Source organism: Balaenoptera ricei, chromosome 15 (genome assembly GCF_028023285.1).
Source record: "Balaenoptera ricei isolate mBalRic1 chromosome 15, mBalRic1.hap2, whole genome shotgun sequence".
Classification (NCBI taxonomy): Eukaryota; Metazoa; Chordata; class Mammalia; order Artiodactyla; family Balaenopteridae; genus Balaenoptera; species Balaenoptera ricei.
Window position 1 is genome coordinate 41,132,200 of NC_082653.1, and position 24,028 is coordinate 41,156,227.

The window sequence follows — 24,028 nt, forward strand, 5'->3', positions numbered from 1 at the left end:
CCTGTGATTTTGTGGGTCAAAGTCCATACTTGGATACAGGGCTGACTATGTAATTTGGGGAGCCTGGTGCAAAATGAAAATGTAGGGTCTTTGTTCAAAAAGCAGGAAAAAAGTGCCATTAAAGCTACTAAGCTATAAAGTGTTTCCCTCTCTTCCACAATAATTCTTGACTTGTCATGGTGTTTTTTATTTGCTGTTTAATGTTATTCAAAGTAAAGAAAAATTAAATTGAAATTTTAAGTCATTAGCATGAATTTCACCATTCATCTTTACATTGCACACCACCAGTTTTAAGTACAAATATAAGTGCATTTAACCTGTGTGAAGAATCACCAAAATTACACATTTTGCATTTCATAACTCGTACATGTGTATATATTTCATTCTTATCAGAACAGTGGAAATGCTGCAAAAACTAACTCAAACGTTTGATTTCACTTCTTCATATACTCACATTCTACCTACAGTCTCTGTTTGGGGCTTACTGATGAGTTAGGAAGGACAAGAGGAAAAGGAGCTATACATTGTCCAACCTTTCCCTTCCCTTTCATGTCACTTTCAGCATATGCAGTTGGCTAATAGAGGATGTGATAAGATTTCTTGATCATGCATGTTTCTTACAATGCCATTTTCTTCTTTATGCATTCTAAGCAGCTTCTGGTTTGAACAGCAAGTGTAGCCTCCCAGGTGTCGGTGCTCTGACTTGCTTTGTATGTTGTAGACATGCATGCTTCCAGTCTAGCTGAACTCCCATGCATCATGGACCCACCAGAGTTCTGTGGTCCTGGGCCATCACAAACACTCTATGGGAATGAACAGGAGACCCACATGTTGTACACACCTCTTCTGCTCACGTACATGCTCCATTACCCTGCCAGACTTCACTTACACGGGTTAAAAGATAAAATTTTTAAGAATGTCAAGATAGCAACAACAGAGCATTCAACCAAGCATGGAGCCCTTCGAAGCCCAAACCCGTGCAGCTGCCCGAGTCACACATCCATGAAGCTAGCCTGGCATGGGTGTTGTAGAAATTGCCAATAAGATGATTCTGCATCTTTTACTTATTTTATTGCTCTACTCACACTTGACCTCCTGGGAAATCTGCAGAATCCAGTGTGACATTTTGAGATCATTAACTGCTTGACAGGGGAGGAGAGAGAAATTTAAAGCAAATGTGTCAGGAGTCACACCTAATCAAAGATCAATCCAAAACCAAGATAAAAGCACCTTGGAAATTACAACATGAGTCAATAGCAATATAGGGTTTGATCCCAAACATTTTGGGGACAGGTCAGTTATGTCAAGGAGCACATAGCTGCTCTCCAAAACATCTTGAAATGAAAATATTCATTTTTTCCACCTGCTACAACCCCTTTACCCTGCCTCTTTTCGAAAAGACATAGTTGATGTTCCATATGTAAGCTATAACGTTCAAACTTAAACAGCTTGGTGATATAACTGGATTGTAGTCCACGTGGAAAACAGTACCTCATTGTTCTATCAACAAGAAATAAATCTTATGATATATTAAAGGTAATATACCTTTTATACATTATACAAATATATTTCTTGTGTCACTTTTATTTTTGAAATCTTTTAAAAGAGTATTCAGATTCTATTTGACCTTTCCTAGAGGACTAAAGATTGTCACGTCAAACATCAGTTATCATACTTTCAATTGGATTCAACAAACATTTATTCAGGAGCATTTATAGGCAAGGCATTATGCCAAGACTAATGGCTGTCTTAGTCAGTCTGGGTTGCTCTAACAAATATACCACAGACTAGGTGACTTATAAACAACAGAAATTTATTTCTCACGGTTCTGGAGGCTGGAAGTCCGAGGGTGCCAGCGGGTTTTGGTGAGGTTTTTGGTGAGAGCCTTCTTCCTGGTTTGCAGACAGTCAACTTCTCCTTGTATCTTCACATGGTGGAAAGAGGACGAGCTAGCTCACCAGCCTCTTCTTATAAGTGCACTAACCCCGTTGATGAGGGCTCCACCCTCATGACATCATTACTTCCCAAAGGCCCCACCTCCAAATATCATCACATTGGAGTTAGAGTTTCAACCTATGAAATTTGGGGGGATACAGTCAGTTCATTGCAATGGCCCTGCTATTTTGTTTTTATGATCCAATTGGAGAGGTAAGGCAGATGCATAAGTTTAAAATTCCTCTCAAAACACAGCAAGTGCTATTACATAAATCTAAACAAGTACCATGGGGACACAGAAGGAGAGGGAGAGAACATTATGGGATTCAAAAGTGTCTTGAAGGATGACTTGTGATAGCAAGAAAGGGTGTGCCATACAGGAATTTCACAGGTAGGAAATGGAAATTCCCGAGTGTGAAATAGAGCAGGGTGTTTTGTTGGAACCTCGGGTCATATGTTTGGCAATATATGAAACAGTGAGAGAATATTAAACATATCTACATATAATGGGGAGCCATAGAAGGTTTTGTCATAGAAGGATGGCCTCAGGGTTACACTTTAGTGCAGCTATGCCTTTTGAAATGTGTAAGACTGTTTGTACTTATAAAAACTGTTGTACTACTATGTGTTATTTTAACTTGTTATTATAAGTTTTCTGTCACTTTTTGGTCTGCCAGCTATTCTCGATACTATCAGGATATATGACTGATAGTACATTCAGATCTAACTTTCTATTATAATTCTGTTTCTAGTCTACTAAAAGCTAAATAGCCAAGATTATTAGAATTGTATTTAAATAAGCATAAACAGACTATGAGTAATTGACTGAAATTAAATATTTCTCCAGATTGTTTATTATTTCACTTGGTAAACAGCAAGGATTCACCTTTTAATGCATGGGTTTCAATTCCAACAAAGATTTCTAAAGGAAATGCTTGATTGAAAATAGTGGAATAGAAAATGACTATCTTTTCTTCCTACCCAAATCTTATTAAAATGACAGCCAAGGAATTTTAAAAAACAGATTACTCAACAAGGTTAAAAAGAAGGAGAGACAATTTGTTATAAATGCTTTCAACAAATTTTTGGAAGGTGAGAAATGGATGGAGGAATGGTAATTACCTTGGCAGAAAGAAGAAAAGAGAAAGCCAATTGCTTGCAGACAAGTGGGAACAGAGCTGCTTCACCCTGAAGAAACTCTGAGTGGCTCTGGGTTTATAAGCAATGAAAATTCTAAAAGGAAGGCGAGAATAAAGCCCAATGTGGAAAAGGGCATTTGTTGGAAGTCTGCCCATAGCGTGGTTGAGCCCATAACGTCTCCTCTCCCATCGTGTGCATCCATGCAAGTATGCTTTCTTTGCTTCGGGGCAGAAAGTTGGAGATTTATTCTTCAAAGTAGCTGGACTTGGCCAGCAGGCCCCGAGAAATGCAGAGATGAAGTAAGGGTAAAGTAAAAGTCTGTGTGGCATACTGTGGATGCCCCAACCCCCCTTCCCCACCTGGCTTCCAGAGCTCCTATTACCCATGCAGGCACACACACACACACACACACACACACACACACATATGCAGGAGATACAAGTTACCCTCTAAACAGCCCAGAGAAATGACCTACAGATGATGACATTTGGGAATTCTTCAATGAACCAGTGATTCACATCCTGATCATCTTATGGTAAACTTTACCCATATGGTAAAGTTTACCCTATGGGTAAAGTTTCCCCATCCATGGTCTCAGTGCCACCAATCATCGTGCCTCACTTCTGAATACAGACTGAGCAGTATTCTTCCTCCTGACACCAAATACCTGGTGTCTTTTCCAACACCGTTTCTCCAACTCTCTGACATCGACTGGGTGTCCAATAACTCAATTCAGTTCTGGCACCATCTACCTGGTGTTAAGGTCCAATCCCACAAGTTAAAAGGTTCAGTCCCACAAGACCGCCCCACTGTAGATGCCAATCACAAGTCTCAGGCCACCCGTACTTTTGACTGACCAGCTATAAATTGGGTGTTCTCACAATCACCTCCTCTGGTTTGATCATTTGCTGGAGCGACTCACAAAACACAGGACAGCACTTTACTTACTATTAGTGCTTTGCTATAGAGGATACAACTCAGCACAGCCAAATGAAAGAGATGCTCAGGGTAAAGTATGGGGAGAAGGTCACAGAGTTCCCATGCCCTCTGTGGGCACACCACCCTCCTAGCACCTTCATGTGTTCACCTACCCAGAAGCTCTCTGAATCCTGTGGTTTAGGGGGTTTTACAGAATTTTCATCACATAGACATGATTGGTTAAATCATTGGCCATTGGTGATTGAACTTGATCCCCAGCCCCTCTCCCTTCCCCAGAGGTCAGAGGGTGAAGCTAAGAGTCCCAACCCTCTAACCATGGCTTGATCCTCCTGGGGACCAGCTACTATTCTGAAGCTACCTAAGATACCTCATTTCAAAGAGGAAAAGAAATGGAACAGAATTAATGTAGGAACAAATAAAAAATTGAAAATATTAATATTCTCAAATAGAAAAGAAAAGAAAGATTTCATCCAAAAAGAGCAGGTTGCTATGAAAAATAAACAATTAAAGCAAAAAATAAGCCCTTGAAAATAAAAAAAAAGTTTGCAGACATTTTTTAAACTTCATAGAAAGTTGACAACGTTGAGGAAAATTCCCAGAGAGAAGAGAATTCCCAAAAGTCAAGGAAATAGAAACTAAGAAAAGAAAGGAAAGCAAATTAGAGGATTAACCCAACATCCACCAATAGGAGTTGCAAAAAGAATGGAAGAAAAGAGAGAAGAGAAAATTATCAAAGAAACAGTACAAGTTCCCAAAACAGAAAGACATAGGTTTCTACTGAAAGGGTTCTCTGAAGATTCTAGACAATAAAGGATGAAAATTTTACACCAAGGTGCACAAGTGGAAAATGTCTGAATAGTAGGGTGAAAAGCTTCCAGGACTAAAAACAGATTATATAGAAAAGAATGGCAATCAAACAGTCATTATTTAAGAAGGGTCCAGATGGACATTGAGTTATGTCATGGCTTTTGCAATCCTGAGAAAGAATGAGTTTCAACCAGGACCGGTTTCACGTATGTGCTACCCGGGAAGTCACACAGGGCTCTGAACTCAGAAGGGCACCTCACACTGGGGTCTAATGTTGTAGATTTTAGATCTTAATAATTTTAGATCTTAATAATCTTTTAGATCTGAATAATTTTATCTTTGAATTTGTCTTTTCTGAGTCTGATAGGACAGTGGTGCATGTCTCCTGGCACCTCCTCACTTCCCTGACGTGGTTCCTTGCTATCTGTTCCCTGACCCCTGCCAAGAGATTACTACACTCACCCCACAAGTATCCCCATGCCTGAGAGAGTGTGACTTTAAAACAGCAAAGAAAAAAACACCATGAGAGGTTGAGAGAAAAAGGCCACAAAAGAAAGGAAAAAGCTTTTTTCCTGCTTTTTGGGGGGAAAAAAAAGGGCCTCACATTTTCATTTTGCACTGGGCCCCATAATTATGTAGCCAGTCCTGGTTTCAATTTAGTGACTGCTTGAGAAGCAAGAATTTTTTTGTACCTCAAAAGCTCAACCGTGAATATCACCAAAAGATAAAAAGAGCAGGTACTCCTAACATTGGTTGACTTTATAACGATGTCAGGATGGTTCCACTGTGGACCGGCATCCTATGTTTGGAAATTCCTGGTATCAATGTGTCTTTTCTGAGCCACACCCTGACTACAGAATTAGGGTGCTGACACTGGGTATGTGATTCAAATTAGGACAATTTCTGACCAAAGGAAAAAAAAAAGACAGTTTCAGACAGAACTAGATTCTCCCAAAGAAATCTGTGAGTGAATTTGGGGGGTCAGCGGAGTTTTTGCCACACAAATAGAGGCACCTGTATTTGGGGAGTATCTTGGGGTCTTCGAAATTCAAGTTAAGGCAAAACCATCTCAAGGAGGCTGAGACTCTGAAAATGGCCACCAAGAATGAAAAGGAATTCCTGGTCTGGGGAATTTTAAGAGGAAAAAAGATTCCTGCTCATCTGGACAGGCATAGTTGGTGTCAGAAGCAAAGGGCGGAGGGGCTGGGAAACTCAGACAGACCCTCCAGGGCCTCCCACCTCCTGAGTCTTCGATTTTCATTTTCTTAGACACCAAAGTCACTGCCAGCTGTGAGAATAGCCAAGTCAGACCTTGCTTTTGAAGTCAGTACTGCTACTTGCTTCACAAAGATCCACGTTCCCGAGGTGCTGAATTCTCCCCCCATCTTCCCCCTGGCTGCCACCCCTGTAGCCTCAGGCCTCACTGGATTTGGTGACCTGACAACTGCCCTTTACACAGGGATTCGTATCGTAAATTGCCACTAAGAGGCCCCTGATACACGTCTTTGTCTTCCTCACAAATTTCTGCTGTCGTGATTTCCAGGCATATACACATGTGGCGGGCTTGGGCCTCATTAGACAGGTTCTATTACTTGGTCGCCAGGTGGTAACCATATTATTTCATGCTTCTCGGGAACTTTTGTGCAACACAATTACCTTTGACAGTTCTTGAGTGGGACAGCAATTTTCAGCACGTGTTCTCAGTAACCAGAGGCCAGAAGGAAAGGAAACGTGAGGGCTTCAGTTAAGCTCTGAGTGTGGCTCTGACAGCTCTCAGCGCCTCTGTGGTGTTAGAAATCAGAATTCTCTGGAAATTCGGGCACGTGGGACTTGATGGAAGGTGGCTGAGCAGGGCCAATGGTTCCCACTGTATTTAAGAAAAAATTTGTCCTTACGCAGGACAAGAAGTTCTACCTGGCGGAAGTTCTGCTGAGCTGAAGGGTACAGTAGAGTTTTCTTTCACTGGGGTTTCATGCTAAAGATATCTTGTCCTCCTTCACACTAATTCCACACTGCAAAGACAGTGACATTCACTTCTTGGACTTGCCTGAATTTATTTCACCCTCAGCATTCCTCAAGTTATCCAAGAAGATGCAGGTCAATTCACCCTCCACGTATTAGTTTCTAGTTTCAGGAAAAAGATACTAAGTCATCACAGGTGGGTTGTTCAAAATCTGGCCTTACAGAGTGAGAATATGAAAGTCAGTTGCTTCTCCTCACTCCCCCACCCCCTCCAGCATTACCAACACACACACACACACACACACACACACATACACACACACGTGTCACTTTCTAGGATAATACAAAACAAAGTACCTGCAGTCTCTAGTCACACATCATAGAAAATGAAAAGAACCGACTGGTCCCCAAATCATCAAGTATTAAAAGGGCTGATTACACATAATTGATAACTGCAGAATTCAAGGCTGGTGGGGTTGAACATGAGGTCACGTGGCCACGACCACAGCCCAGAGGACGGAGTCCAACTCACATCCCGCTGGCCCGGTGCAGAGCAAAACTTCCCTTTGACACACCCAAAGGAAGAGCCTACCCTTTGCTCCAATTTCATTAGCAGTGTTTTATAGACAAGCTTTCTTTTGATCTCCAATGATGAGACACATGATATCATCAGCTCTAAATCAAGCCACATTTTCCCCCTCTCCCTAACACTGGTCTCATGGGCAAGGAAAACACCAGCTAATCTGTAACATGTTGCAGGTTGCAACATCACCGGGTGCCATCATTTGTCACCTTCTTTTCTTGCTTACCAGCCGCTTTGTCAATAACAGTTATTCAGGGAACCAACTTTGATTATAAACTTTTCCTGCATACCTCATCCTGACCAGGGTTTAACATTTGGCCATTATGGCTTCTGAACTTGTTTCCATGTGTCTCTGAACTTTGTTCTTTCCTTATATGTGAACTTTGGAGCATATAAGAGAACAACAAGTCCAAAAAGAGACCTGCAGAGGGTGTAATAGTGAATAACTCAATTAGACACGGTCATTGTTTCCCAAAGTCACAAGTGGTGGTTTGTCAATGTTTTACAAGAGTTGAACATGAATCTTCTGCTTGGTTTGCAAGATAAGAGGAGACACCACAGCCAGGCAATATGTGTGTAATCAAGCCCTTCCCACATCATGCCCAATAGGAAAACAGTAGGTTGAGGTCTCTTATTTGATTACTTTTAAAATAATAGCCCTAAGCAGTTTCTTTCTTGTTATAAAAACATGAAATGTGTCTGTTACGTAAATATCAGGAAGTACAAAGGAGCAAAAAGTTTTTTAAGAAAAGGAAATACTCAAATTTCTCTTGTGGGATCACTGTCAGTTTGTTAGGCCAACACTTTCTCGTTTGGATGTCTCTATGGCAGAGTCTAAAGAAGATAAATATTATCCGGCCTCCTTTGCAACTTAGGTGGTCATATGTCACATTTCTAGCCAATGAGACCTAAATAGAAAAAAAAAACCTCCTAAGGGAATTTCTGGGAAAACTCTGGATTCTCCCATCTTCCTCCCTTGATTGGAGCTGCAGCATCTATCCTGGGACCCTGAGACAGTCAGCATGAGGATGAAACCCAATATGCAAAGGGTGACAAAGTGGGCACCTGGGCATCATTGAGCAACTAAACCAATGCCAGCAACCTCCCACCACCAGACTCCTTATCAAGTAGGAAAATAACTGCCGATTCATTTAAGCCACTGCTAATTGCATTTTCTGCTACATGCAGTATGCCTAAATGATACACCCAATCACCTAGAAAAAGCTTCGTTTTATCAGCACACATTGTTCTAAGGGCTTTCGTTTTGAAAGAGATAAAATACATGTCTTTTTGTTGAACCCAAAACTTTTCAAATTTGCCATTTAAATCAACATCAGTAATAACTTTACTTGTGTAATAATAAAAGTAATAACAACTGATGCTCTTATGGCAACTTAGCTTTCATTATCTCATCACTCTTACCCCCATTTTGTTTTGGTTTTTTTTTTGGCTGTGCCATGCAGCTTGCAGGATCTTAGTTCCCCGACCAGGGACCAAACCCCAGGCCCACGGCAATGAAAGCACTGAGTCCTAATCACTGGACCGCCAAGGAAGTCCCCTCTTATCCCCATTTTGAAAGTAAGAAAACTGTGACTATAGTTAACAATACTGTATTCTATATTTGAAAGCTGCTAAGAGAGTAGCTCTTAAAGTTGTCATCATGAGAAAAAAAAATTTTTAACGATGTGAGTTGATGGATGTTAACTAAACTTAATTGTGGTGATCATTTTGCAAATATATAAATCATGTTATTCACTTTAAACTAATACAGTGTTATATGTCTATTATATCTCAATGAATCTAGAAAAAAGAAAAGAAAGAAACCTGAAGTGCAGAAGAGATTGAAGTTGTCCAGGAAGTAGTTGGGACTTAAATTCAAGTATTGTGGCTGCAAATACTTCCCTCTTTCAGTCATATGATGTGCTGAGTCTTCTCCAGGGAGTTCCAGCAAATACTCAAACCTACTACTTGGAGATAAACAGGAGTTTGCCCAAGGTCAACTCTAAAAGTCAGCTGAGATGTCAACCATGTTCAGAGCAAGGTTCATTTCCTAAGCAGGTCACCCAGACAGAGCCTGGTGGCCCCATGGCCCATCACTGTGTGAGGTAGGACTTGGTTCCTGCAATGGAGTGACTGTCTGTGTCTCACCAAAATTCATATTTTAAAACCCTAATCCCAATGTGATGGTATTCGGAGGTCGGGCCTGTGGGAGGTTATTAGGGTGGAGCCTTGGTGAATGGAATTAATTATAAGAAGAAGCCAGAGGGGCTAGTGAGCTTTCTTTTCTGCCATATGAGGATACAACAAGAAGATAGCCACCTGCAAACCAGGAAGAGGGCCGTCACCAAGAACTCAAGCATGCTGATACTCCAATCTCAGACTTTCAACCTCCAGAACTGTGAGAAATAAATGCTTATTGTTTAAGTCATCCAGTTTAGGGTATATTGTTATAGCAGCCTGATCTGACTAAGGCACTTCCCAAAATGTCATCACAAACCAGAGAATAAGCATGCTAACTTTTCCTAGTCCCCCAGAAATAGGATACCTTCATCTTTCCTTTTCCAATACCTTTCATTTGCTTGGGTGAGCACACCTCAAATTTGGTTTTTAAATACAAGAACCAATTTTCTACAGCACAGTAATTAAGAAACTAGACTTTGTATTCACACAGAGCCGAATTCCATTCTGGCTCCACTACTTACTAGGTGTGACTTTGGACAAGTTAACTTCCTGGGAATTCAGTCCTCTTGTCTATAACACAGGGATAATATATTCACAATATTTCAAGGCAGTTTTGAGATTTAAATGAGATAATGTGACCTTGAGAATGTGAAGCTCATATATAAGATGCTCTATGCATATTTTTGATGATCTCTGGTCTCTTCCAATTCTATAACTCAGTAACAGGAAAAAAGAAATGGGAATAGGTACTAATATTAAACATATCTCTTTCAACTCTTTACTTTCTACCAAAACCCCATCAAACGCACCTCTCTTCTTTTTTTTTTTTTTAATTGAAGTATAGTTGATTTACAATGTTGTGCCCGTCTCTCCTGTACAGCAAAGTGACTCAGTTTTACACATATAGACATTCTTTTTTTAATATTCTTTTCCATTATTGTTTATCCCAGGAGATTGGTTACAGTTCCCTGTGCTATACAGTAGGACCTTGTTGTTTATCCATCCTGTATATAATAGTTTACATCTGCTAACCCCAACCTCCCAGTCCCTCCCTCCCCCGACCCCTATCCCATTGGCAACCACAAGTCTGATCTCTATGTCTGTGAGTCTGTTTCTGTTTTGTAGATAGGCTCGTTTGTGCCACCTTTTAGACTCCACATATAAGTGATATAAGTGATCATATGGTATTTGTCTTTCTCTTTCTGGCTTACTTCACTTAGTATGATAATCTCTAGTTGCATCCATGTTGCTGCAAATGGTATCATTTTGTTCTTTTTTATGGCTGAGTAATAGTCCATGGTATATATGTACCACATCTTTTTTATCCATTCATCTGTCGATGGACATTTAGGTTGTTCCCATGTTTTGGCTATTGTGAACAAGCACCTCTCCTCTTATAAACTGGTTTGTTTGCTGCCGATTCATTCATGGTTGATGTGGATCTGGTGTGTGTCTGCCTTTGTGGCCATCAGGGTGGCAAGACCTTCCTCCACCAGCAAAAAGATTACAACTCACTGAAGGTTCAGATGATGGTTAGCATTTTTTAGCAAAAAATCTTTTTTAAGGTATGTACATTGTTTTTTTTTTAGGCATAATACTATTACACACTTTAGAGACTGTAGTTAGTGTAAACAGGACTTTTAGATGCACTGGGAAACCAAAAAATTCGTGTGACTCAATTTATTGTATTCACTTGATTGTGGTGGTCTTTACTAAACCTGCAATATTGCCGCTGTGTGTCTGTATATATTGGGAGGCATTGTTCACTGGGAGTCACCAGTATAACAGTCTAACACGGGCCAAGTAGCAGGAGGTGATGAGAAACTAAGGAAATATGTAATTATCAAGGATGCCAGCCTCTGACTATTGCTATTGGTATGTACCAGAAAATTTAGTTTTGAGAAAAATAGAGGCTGTGGCCCAAAGAAGTGACATAATAACACCACTCCTTGTGCTAAACATTAAGTATAAGAAATACTTTATGAATATTATTCCTTCCCACCTCTCTGGTAGGCCAGTGCCATTATCCCACTTTTGCAGATGAGGAAACAGAAGGTCTGAGACATTAAATCATGTGCCTAAGATCGTGGTTCTGGGGAAGAGAAGGGCCAGGATTTGAACTGGGGTCTGTCGGACTCTAAGGCTGGGGTGCAAATCCACTAAGCAAACTGTCCAACTATGGTACAAGTACTAGAAAGGTCACTGGACAGGTCAGAAGACCTCAGGCTGAGCCTTCAATCTGAACTTTCTATGGGACTTGAAGCAACTTGTCTGTTCTGTTTGAACTTGGCCTGTAAAGTTAGGGCTGATGGTAAGGCAAAGGAGTTGATGCATCTATGAACAGGTTCAGCAAACAGCCATGACCACCTCCTCTTTGAAGTCCTTTCTCTCACCTCCTCTTCTCTCCACCCTTCTCCTGATGATGGACCTAGTGGGTGTACCAGTTGCTTTTGCTACCTAACAACCCACCCCAAAACTTAGTGGCTTAAAACAAACACCATTTATTATTTAATTATTTTTCAGAATTCTACAATGGGTTGGATGGTTCTTCTCATCTGGGCTGGCTTAACTAGACTCTCCCATATGTATGGGATCCAGTGAGGGGGGTCAACTGGGGGCCGGCAGTTCTAGAAGGGCCACAGTCATATGTCGGGGGCTGGATGGCTGTGGGTCAGGCAGCTGAGTGATGAGCCACGTGTCTCAGACTGCAGCAGGCTGGGGCTCGTTCACATGGTGATCATAAAAGAAAGAGAAAATATGTAAAACCCAAGGCCCAAGCTCACAGCTGGTACATGCCCACCTCCATATCCTATTAGTCAAAGCAGGTCACAGGACAGCCCAGATTCAGCGGGTGAGGAAACAGACCCCACCCCGGATGAGAGGAGCTCAAACTCACATGCACAGTTAGGAAGGGTGTGTGGCCTTTTTAACCATCAGTGACCACATTCGGCCAGTTTTCCGGAGCCACACATGTGGGCCAGCCTTCTCAAGTTTTCTCTGCCCCAAAACCCAGACAGTTTGTTTTTCCAGTGGGACACAGATTGCAGGTCTGGAAGGGTTGTTTGTTTTTGTGTTTGGTTTGACTTTTAGCTATTTTCAGGATGTTTCTTTCAGAGAGGAGAATGGCTCAGTTCTGTCCACCTCGTTGATTGAGAGGAGCTCTGACGGAGCATTGCTCTGTGGTCAGAGGTCCTGGAACCTGGGACAGAGTCAGCAGAGACCCGAGACAGGCTCCTTGGGGCCCCGAAGGTCGCCCTTTCAAAATAAGAAGATGATGGTGTCCTTCTGAGGTGTTTGGAGCTGCACCACAGCCAGGGCTTTGCAAGTCAAAATCTTGAGCTGTGTTCCCCTGCCCTGCCCGGGGAACAGGGCGAGTTCACCTCGCCAGCTGGTCAGAGACACTCCCAGCCTAATGGATTTGCGGAATTCTGGCCCTCAGATGACAATATCTGGTTCACTCTTCCTCTGCTTTCAAGTTTGGAGATTGCATAAGCGACGCGAAAGGGGGCAGAGAGCCTTGGAATGTCCCTTTGATGAAATCACCCACGGGGCCCTTTGCAGGAGGATGAGCGGGGTCGCGTGCTCCTGACAGCGTCCTCCTGATGGCGTGTGCATGCTGGGCGTGGGTGCTCACCCAGCTTGGGTCACTTCTCGCCATCTGGGGCCTAGACAAGAAGAAGCCCGAGGCTGTGGCTGCAGAGACGCAGGAAGGAATGTCTCAAGAAGAGGGGGAAATTGCGCTCATGAGCTTTGCTGGCAGAAGCTCTAAGAACAGGGCCTTCTCGGAAGGAACTATTGCAACATGGCTGACATGCTGCAGGGTCACGGAGGGTCCCAGGTGGTGGGGGGCAAATATCCCTTCCCTGGCCTGTCTTCCCTCAGGCAGAGTCCTGCATGGTGGCATCCCTGTGTGTGTGGGCAAATGAGAAACTTCACCATCACTCCTCTCTGCTCGCACGTAGGTATTAAATGAGGTCCGGCAGGAGGCCAGGATCAGACCTGCCTGGAGGCCGCATGGGGAAGCCAGAGCCTCCACCAAAACCAAGCGTGGGCACCTCATTCACCTCTCTCCGGAGGGCAGAGGCTCAGCAGCGCCTGCAGGAGGCCCGGCATGGCTCTTGGGAAATGGCCCTGCTGGGCTACATTCCCCAAGTACTTGTTTTCTAGCTCCAGAGACAATGCTAAGTTCAGTTCTCACCCGCAGGAAAGTTTCCAAATCAAAAAACCAAGGAGGCTCCCCAAACCATACCTGGACCAGGTCACAAACGAAAGAAACACGTCTGCTTACTTTCTGTGCATTTCTCCCTGCTGGCTGAGGCACCTTAGCCTGGGGGCAGTGGATCTGGGCCAAGCAACTGTGGTTCCTTGCCCTACTTAGTTGGAAAGTCCTTCTGATCTGAGGATGACTCAGCCCGGTCCTGAGATGCGGGACCCCCCTCATCAGGTTTTCTTGCTCCCCAGGCCTCGGTGAATTGCAATCCCCCTTCCTCCCACTCACGCCCTTTCCCTTCACCTTCAACTCAGTTTGCTGAGCACCTGCCCAGGTCTCCCAGCAGATGGTTGCAGCCAGCCTGGAGGGAGAAAGAAACTAGGGACCCCAACAAATAGGATCCACTCCTGCAGAATCCAGAACCTGGGAGGCTTCCCAAGCCTAAGTGGGCAGCTCCAAGAGCCACCACGAGAGCCAGGCTAGCTTTGCCCATGAGCTTTGCACATGTCCGCATCACCAGCCACTCAGGAATGTTCGCCCTTTAGCCCTTCTGCTTGGGGATGCCCTACTCCTCCCTTTTCTCAACTGCTCCACCGAGGCTGATCCCGTCTTTCTTTGTTTTGTAAGGAATATCCTCTTTTCTGGTATCCAATGGACTTTCTGGTTGTGTGACACTAGCAGAAATCTCCCCCTGAGAGGGAGAAGCATGACCTATGAAGGTCAGGAAGTACCCTTGGCCTTGACCTCCAGGCCCTGGCGGGGGCAGGTCTTGGGGATGCCCTCAAGTCTACAGTGTCTGGAGTATACATACACCTGCCCAGACTGGATCCCCAGAGTTTCCTTCAACACAAAATTTAGAGTTAGACTTTTCAGATTCTGATAAATGGGTGCAGTTAATCCAAGTAAATGGAGGCAAAGAGAAGGGTTAGGGTCTACATAATGGGAAGGGAAGTGGGAGAGGAGAGATGGGGGAGATTCTCAGATAAATCAGAGATTCTCAGGATTTAGCAGAAAGATCTGCCAGTAGATATCTCTGTGTCCAGGGGAGGTTTTCTGGAATGAAAGCTTTATTCTTTCAACAATCTCCTGGCTACACTTGGTAACATCCAATCTCCTGGGAAGAAAATGTGAGGTTAGCCCATGGGGTCGATACCAAGTGTTAGAGAGGATGTCTGTTGAGGCCAAGTTCTCCAGCATCTTTTATTCCTCTCCTGTCTCCCCAGGGCCTTGTCTCCAAGCGTCCCATGTCCCTCTCCATCTGTGCCGGCCCTGCGTTCACCCCCCTCCAGGCTCTCTCAGTAGCTGACATGATTAATGGGCCACAGCAGGCCCAGGAAACAGCCACAGTGTCTCCAAGATTCTTTTGGCTTGAGGCACAGTAGAGGTCCTAAGTCTTCCAAGAGTCTACTGCCCTCGAATCCATGTAAAGAGATCAGGCCTCACAAAGGTAAGTGTGTCCAGTCAAAGCACCCCCACCCACTCCCAGTCCACACAGCACCTCCCCAGGCTCACAGGTGTTTCCATACACTCACCGGGCTGGACGCCTGCAACCTGCCCCGACTCTACCATTGAAAACCTGGTGATTGCTGTACAGCAGAAATTAACACAACATTGTAAATCAACTATACTTCAACAAAATTAAAAAAAAAAAGAAGGAAAGAAAAGAAAAGAAAAGAAAAGAAAACCTGGTGAAAAAACAAATTTTTTTTTTTTTTTTAAAGACAGTGAAATAGAAAGTCTTTTATTTATTTATTTATTTATTTATTTATTTATTTATTTATGGCTGTGTTGGGTCTTCGTTTCTGTGCGAGGGCTTTCTCTAGTTGCAGCAAGCGGGGGCCACTCTTCATCGCAGTGCACGGGCCTCTCACTATCGTGGCCTCTCTTGTTGCGGAGCACGGGCTCCAGACGCGCAGGCTCAGTAATTGTGGCTCACGGGCCTAGTTGCTCCGCGGCATGTGGGATCTTCCCAGACCAGGGCTCGAACCCGTGTCCCCTGCATTGGCAGGCAGATTCTCAACCACTGTGCCACCAGGGAAGCCCTGGTGAAAATTTTTGAGTCGTTTCCTTTCCATCTATTATTTAAATTGTAAAGACAATATAATCACATTACCAAAAAGGAAGAAACTGCAGTTATAATTTTTATTTTTATTTCTGCTTAGTCCTTATTTGTACACATATGGGTTTTTTTTCTTTTTCATATTCTTTTCCACTATAGTTTATTACAGGATATCGAATATAGTTCCCTGTACTATACAGAGGACTTGTTATTTATCTATTTGATCTGTAGTAGTTTGTATCTGCTGATCCCAAACTCCTAATTTATCCCTTCCCCACCCCCTGCCCCCTTTGGTAACCATAAGTTTGTTTTCCATGTCTGTTTTGTAAATAAGTTCATTTGTGGATTTGTCCTTTTTGTTTTTTTTAATAGCAGTAATCAGAATGTAGGGAATTCTGTTGACTGATTTTTCTCCACTTGGGCTGCCCTTTATGACCCAGGAGGCCTCTGGGCCCTGGAGTCCACCGTGGCAGGATGGGGCCCAGGAGCCGCTCACGAGGCAGCATCCAAGGGCTGACCGTGCCCTCCTCGTCTTTCCCTATGAGAACGTGAGGCGTCCTCGACCTCCACAGGGCGCCAGGAGAAAGACGAATTGCCTTCCTGAGCTGAACACCCTGGTGTGTCCGTGTCGGGGCTCTGGTCCTGCTCCCTGGCGGGTCCACACTGGGCAAGATGGAGGTCGAGCACGCACCTTCTCCCCGTGGGTGACGCAAGGCTGGTGCTTTGCAGAACAGAGCCGTCAGTGTCTCTGGAGGATGGACTTTGGCGCTGGGTTCAGAGTGCGTGGAACACTGGGCTTCTGTTAGTGCGCCAACCCCATCCGTTCCACGGTTTCCACAAACCCAGCGGGTTCTCCTGACTCTGCCAGAGGTGGCTTGGAAGGGGGCAGCTGGAGATGCTGCGCAGGGCCCAGGGGACGGACCCGCACTGCCGCCACCGCCTCCTCAGTGCCGAGTCGGTCTCTTCCCGTGAAAACACTCAGCTCCCTCCCAAACTTAAAAAAGCAAATGAAGAGCGGGACTGTTTGGCCAACACGCTGGCTAAGAGAAACCTTGGAGACAGCTCAAGGGCTACTGCCGTTCCACGGGGGCCATGCTTCCCAACACAAATATTACTCTTGGCAATCTGGCAGTCTCCTGCTTCACAACTTAGAAGGCGCTTTTGGGGGTCATGTTGAAGCTGGGGAAGAGGGAGAGAGAGATGAAGGAGAAAGATACAGAGTCTCCTGGAACAAAGTGAGCTTTTGAATTCTAGACAGTATTTAACTGGTACTAGTGTTTAAAATCCACCCTGGTTAAAGATTACTTTTCTAGGACCTTCCAGAGCAGAAGGGATTGTGTGGGTGCAGCCCAGCAGCTCTTCCTGAGGGGTCTCCTCAGGCTGGAGACACGAAGATAAAAATGTCAGTGCCTGGATTCTTGGAAGATTGACAACTAGTCCCAACAACTCAAGACTGGAAGCCTTGGGAATCCACTTCATGAAGCTTGAAGATTTGTCCTGCGCCATTGTGTCGTATATTCGTTTATGAGATGGTCAGCAGGTACGGCCCCAAGAGGACACAGAGGGGAGGCTCAGGAAAAGCCAAAGTTTATTACACTCATGCATCCTGGAGACGGGAGGCATGGCATCCACGCAGGGCCACGTGGGAAAGGCACCAGGGTGGTCAGGAGGCAGAAGACAAGAATGAGGGGAACATTCAGGTCATGGCCTTTCCTGGGGATTCCGCTGGCAAGGCAAGGCAGGGCAGGGTCAGCTGTTTAGGATTGGCTAGTTTGAATTTCTTCAGCAGGCTTTGGGCTTTAAGGGTGGTCCCGAAGTGCCTGGCACCTGGCCCTGGCCCTGGGATGATTAAGGCACCCTCCTGGGATGCACGGGCCGGGTAGAGCTCTGGATTGGTTAGTTTGCATATCAAGGGCATGTTCCTGGCTTGGTCTTTTGCTGTCTCTAAGAATTGGCTAGCCCAGGGAGGGGCAGTCAAAAAGATTTTTCTAAGATGTCAAAACATCATGATATACAGTAAATTACAAATATTTACAGTACACAACAGCCTTCTCCAGTTGAGATCACAGACAATGAAAATGCACCTAACCTCATCAGGGATGCCAAATCCCGAAGACAACAGAGTTCAGTGCACAGCACTGTGCCAGGAGTTACATGCACCCGGGGAAGGGAGAGGAGAGTCTTCCCAGGGACATCAGAGCTGTTGGTGGCTGGGGGGCAGCAAATCCCACATCCGGGGCTCAAGCCTTCGAAACTGGGGGCCCCAGACTTCAGCAGTCATCTGGACTTCAGAGAAGACAGAAAAATATGCAGTGCATCTGTTAACTCGCCCTTTCTTTATTTATGCTCCAGTTATCTTAGCTCCTCAAGCTATATATAATTTGGGGTCCCCTTCCAGGAGGGCATTGCAATACATGCCATTTGAACCAATGCTTCTGTTTCTTTAATAATCTAATAATTATTGCCCTTAGGCAATAATCAGAGACAAATGTGCAGTCTTAACCTCTTAGATGCTCAAGTGTGTTCATAATAGAAGTTTGAAAACAACAAAAGTCAAAAGTGAAAAGTGAATTGGCTAAAAACATTATATATAAGTAAGCAATATGCAGCCATTTAAAATTATGTATTAGGGAATTCCCTGGTGGTTAGAAAGTCGGCACTTTCTCTGCCGGGGCCCAGGTTCAATCCCTGGTCAGGGAACTAAGATCCTGCAAGCCACGTGGAATGGCCAAAAAAAGAAAAAAAATTTTAAAAACTTTTAAAAATATTATGTCTTAAATAATTTAAGGTGAGAGGTGTTGCTATGGTAACTGAAAAGTATATACAGTGTGATACCAAAAAGGCTGTAAAACATTGTGTACCATGTGAGACTGCTTTTTCTTAAACTATGTATGTGTATTTATATCTTCACAGAAAGAAAACTCTGTTTTCTTTGCCTGCCCCCCACATTCCTGCCTTGACTCATAAAACAGGAGGCCCCTCCAACTCTGCAGCTTTCTCAACAGCTCTGAAGAGGCAGCACCCAGCCTTGGCACCAACCCCCATCCTAGAGAGAGTGGCTTATCTCAGTTGGCCAAGTCGACACACAAGTAGATGGGGGTCATTTTGCCTCGAAACCCTAAAACAGAGCCTCCTCCTTTCTTAGCCTCTTGGACGTGCTTCCACATGGGCCGTAGGCTCATTTCCTGCCTTAGAGAGACCCAACCAGGCCCCCTCTTTCTGGTCCCAAGCTTCTCAGATTGCTTTGGATGAGTGAAACCAGTCAGGATCACATAGGGTCCAGTTGCCGCAACTTGAGTAATTAATAAAACCGATAACATTGATTCCATTTTGGCTCAGTTCCCTGTGTTGTAAGTGTCAACTAGACTCCCAGAGGGGAAAAGTGTGAATGGTAGAATTCAGTCAACAAACTCTACTCCGAAACCTGGAATAGCCTAAGGCTGTTGGGGCCTAGGAGACAGGTGATGTCTGGGGTCATTTTGGGTTGTTCCAACAGGACTGGGGAGTAGGAAGGGAGTCACTCCTGGCATCCAGGAAGTAGGGGGTAGGGGCCAGAGATGCTGCTAAACATCCCACAAGGCTCAGGGCAGCCCTCCACGACAAAGAATCATCCTCCCCACATGTCTGTTGTGCCAATGTTGGGAAACCCTGGTCTTAAGGATACATATGGCGGGGGAGGGATAAGTTGGGACATTGGGATTGACATATACACACTACATATATAAAATAGATAACTAGTAAGAACCTACTGTATAGCACAGGGATCTCTACTCAGTACTCTGTAATGACCTATATGGGAATAGAATCAAAAAAAGAGTGGACATATGTATATGTATAACTGATTCACTTTGCTGTACAGCAGAAATTAACACATTGTAAATCAACTATACTCCAGTAAAGATTAATAAAAAAAAATACTCCCCCCACCCCAGAAAAAAGGATACATATAGAAATGCTGACAACAACTTGTCTACTATTTTCTGTATCCTCGTATTTTTCTACAGTATCTCCATGTTGCTTTAGTAGTAAGAAAAAAAAATAAAAGTTACTTTAAATTTTAAGATAAAATGGCTGTATCACAAATAGGATTTGTGGAATGAATGAATGATGGAAGGAACAATATGGCTTCTGAAAAGGGTAAGCCTATGAACTTCTTGGGGCAGGGACATCGATATTCTATACCACTTTGTATTCTGAACACCTAGATCAGTAGCTGGCATATGGTAGATGTCGCATAACTGTGGATCGGTGGATGGATTAGACCTGCCTCAACATCACCAAGAACACCTAAATGTCCTGTGGTAATCATTCTGTCATATATACATGTTTCAAATAATTGTATTGTACATTTTAAACAATGTCCCATGTCAATTATATCTCAATAGAGAAAAAAATTAGAAAAAAAAGATAAAGTGGCTGTAGCACATCAAAAGTTCAGGTGTGGCCACATGTCGGTGGGTATTTATTGACGAAAATAAAAACCTGGCTCCTGCAAACAGCTCTGGTCACTCCTTGGAAGCCCCCCTAGAACAGCAGTAGTGCCCAGGAGGCAGAGAGATTGGATTTGACAGAGTCTTTGCATAGCTGTGCTTTACTAGTGAAAAAACTTGGCAAGTCAACCCATCCCTAGGGGTCTAATGGATTTCATGTTGGCTTTTTTTTTCTTTTCACTCAAATAAAGTGAATTTTTAGCTTCGGACACCGCTGTATGGGTGGTGTAGTGCAAGCCACGGAGCATGTAGTTCTGTCTCCATAGGTTTGTTATGGTTGGTCGGTCCTAATTAAAAGACTCCCTTCATCTTGTCTTTAGGACTTCTGGACATGGCGCCTGGGCTCTATATTTGGCTCTGAGCAACAGTGTTGTTTCCTATTTTGTTGCCAGATTAATGACATAACATGTGTAAGCTAAGGCAGCACACGAGGAATATTTTTCTCACCTTCCTTCTTATTCCCTAGGACAATTCTGGACCCACAGCAGATCAAGTGCCACCTCCTGCGTGTTGGTATTTTTGACAGTCCTCAATTAGAGCAGTACAGTTAACTTCAGCCTGTCATTTGTGTGGGCTAAGCTGTTCGAAACATCCTTAAGGGGTCAGCCAGTGGTGGGAGGACCATTTTCCTATAAACAAATGATGGAACCTCTATGTCTGGAAGACAACAGCTGTGGTTTGGTTCCGGGGGCCTTTTGAGAAGGCAGAACTGGCAGCCTCCTTCCTCCTTGGCTCCACAGGCTGTCTCCATCCTGGGACTAATGCTTCTCCATTCCTTTATCAGAAGTCCCTGATGAGGCCTCTGAGATGTCGGGTTCCAGTTCCATTTTATCATCACTGGTGCTAAAGATGCAACATTTACCACCAAGTAACTTCATGGAATAACTTATTCGAGGGGGTTGCTGGGTATGAAGTTATAAGCCCTTAGGAACACCTTGGAAAGTTGATTTCAATTTTAGAATAGCTAATGTTTCACAAAGACCATGTCACTAAAAAAGTTTGGCCATAAGACCATTTCATTGGGAGAGTATTTATATAAAAGTCGCTGTGATTGGGGGGGTGGAAGGGAGAACATGCAGATAATCCAGAAGGAGTTTAAAACAGGAAGATAGAAATGAAAAAGGGTAAGAAAAACCCAGCTTTGTTTCACATGACTTGAATTTTTTATCTGATCTCTCAATAGATTCTTACCAAAACACTGATATTAGAAAGAAGGCTCTGCCTTTTCACATATAAGATGATAGTCTATGTCGAAATTTGTAAGGAATCTACCAAAAAAGCTCCTCCAACTAATAAATGAGTTTATCAGGCTTCCCTGGTGGCGCAGTGGTTAAGAATCCGCCTGCCAATGCAGGGGACACGGGTTCGAGCCCTGTTCCGGGAAGATCCCACATGCCGCGGAGCAACTAAGCCCGTGTGCCACAACTACTTCACCTGCGCTCTAGAGCCCACGCGCCACAACTACTGAGCCCACGTGCCACAACTATTGAAGCCTGCGTGCCTACAGCCCGTGTTCCGCAACAAGAGAGGCCACCACAATGAGAAGCCCGCGCACCGCAACGAAGAGCAGCCCCCGCTCGTTGCAACTAGAGAAAGCCCGCGGGCAGCAACGAAGACCCAACGCAGTCATAAATAAATAAATAAATAAATAAACAAACAAACAAATAAATAAATCTATTTTAAAAAATAAATAAATTTTAAAAATGAGTTTATCAAGGTCACAGGACACAAGAGCAACACTTTAAGAATCAATCATATTAGATTAAGAATTAGAAATCAAATTTTTTTAAGAATACAATTTATGATAGCTCCAAAAATCACATAATTATGTAGAAATCTCTAAAAATGTGTATAATCTGTGTGATAAAAATTACAAAACATTAATGAGAGAAATCAAAGGAAGATCTAAGTAAATAGAGAAACATACCACATCCATGGATTGAAAGACGCACATAACTGAGGTTAATTTTCCCCCAAAATGATCTAAGGATTTGACTAAATTCCAATCTCAGTCCCATTAGGATTTTCTTTTGTAGTATAGTAACACTTGCCGTAAAATTTATATGGAAAAGCAATTAGAACATTCAAAGCAATTTTGAAAAAGAATGATAAAATTGGAAAAATCACACTAATTTTAAGATTTATTATAAAGCAACAGTAATCAGAACCATCAAAATTTTAAACTTTTACTCTGTAAAAGATGCTATTAAGAGAACAAAAACAAGCTACAGACTGGGAGAAATATTTGCAAATCACACATCTCACAAAGCACTTATAACCAGAATATATAAACAACTCTCAAAACTCGACAGTAAGAAAAGAAATAACCTAATTTCAAAATGGGCAAAACAAATTGAACCTCTCCAAAGAAGACATAAAGGTGGTAAATAAGCACTTGAAAAGAAGCAAAATATAATTAACCATTAAGGAACTGCAAATTAAAATCACAATAAGATATTAATATACATTAGAATGGCAACAAAAGAAAAAGAAGACAATACCAAATGTTAACAAAGATTCAGAGCTACTGGATACAGTGCTATTGGGAATGCAAAATAGTATAGTCACTCTGAGAAATCGTTTGCAAGTTTCTTATAAAATTAAAAATATACTTAACATATGACACAGCAAACCTACTCCTGGATATTTACCTTAGAGAAATAAAAACATATTCACACAGAAACCTGATCACATTTTAGCAGATTTATTCATAAACTCCCAAAACTGGAAATAACCAAGATGCCCTTCAGTAGACATCTGTGAACCATCCAACAAACTCTGGTACAACCATGTAATGAAATACTATTTAGCATTGAAGAGGGTACATGCAACAAATTGGATGAATCCTAAAGGCACTAAGGTGTACAAAAGAAGACAGTCTCAAACGGTTACATACTATATGATGCTATCTAGACTACTTTCTTGAAAAGTTAAAACAAGGGGAACAGACAATAGATGAGTGGGTGTTTGGGGATGGTGAGCGGATTTGCCTCTAAAAGAGTAGCATGAGGGAATTTGGGGGGCTATGGAACTATTCTGTATCATGATTGTGATAATGGTTACTTTTTTAAAATTAATTTTTATTGGAGTATAGCTGATGTACAATGTTGTATCAGTTTCTGCTGTACAGCAAAGTGAATCAGTTATATGTATACATATATCCACTCTTTTTTAGATTCTTTTCCCATATAGGTCATTACAGAGTGTTAAGTAGCGTTCCCTGTGCTGTGCAGTAGGTTCTTATTAGTTATCTATTTTATATATAGTAGTGTGTATGTGTGGTAATGGTTACTTTTATCTGTACTTGTATTAAAGCTCTGAACTGTACACACACAAAAAATGTCAATTTTAGAGTATGTTAATTTAAAAAGTCTTTTAAAAAGATTTTTTAATTTAAAAGTAGGATTAGTACAAATTATGTTGTATGCCTATGTATCCATTATATCTCAATAAAAAAGAATAGGCTTTGTGTAATCATAGAACAGTGCTATCTAAGAGAACATTTGGTAATGAAAATGTTTTCTATCTGTGATATCCAGTGCTGTAGCCACTAGTCACATGTGACTAGGAAGCACTTGAAATGTGGCCACTGGGTGACACTAAACTTTTTAAAAATTATTTTAACTTTAAAGAGTCAAATATGGCTAGCGGCTACTGTGTTGAGCAGTGCAGTTACAGAAAACTGGAATATCTTGAAAGATGAAAAATCCAAAATTCATTGC

General features: G+C 42.9%; 1 protein-coding gene across 2 annotated transcripts in view; it reads right to left on the reverse strand.

Moving 5' to 3' along the window:
• TASP1 (taspase 1) overlaps positions 1–24,028 on the reverse strand; it is a 371,502-nt gene that overhangs the window by 69,568 nt on the left and 277,906 nt on the right. The gene's annotated exons all lie outside the window — the stretch shown is intronic.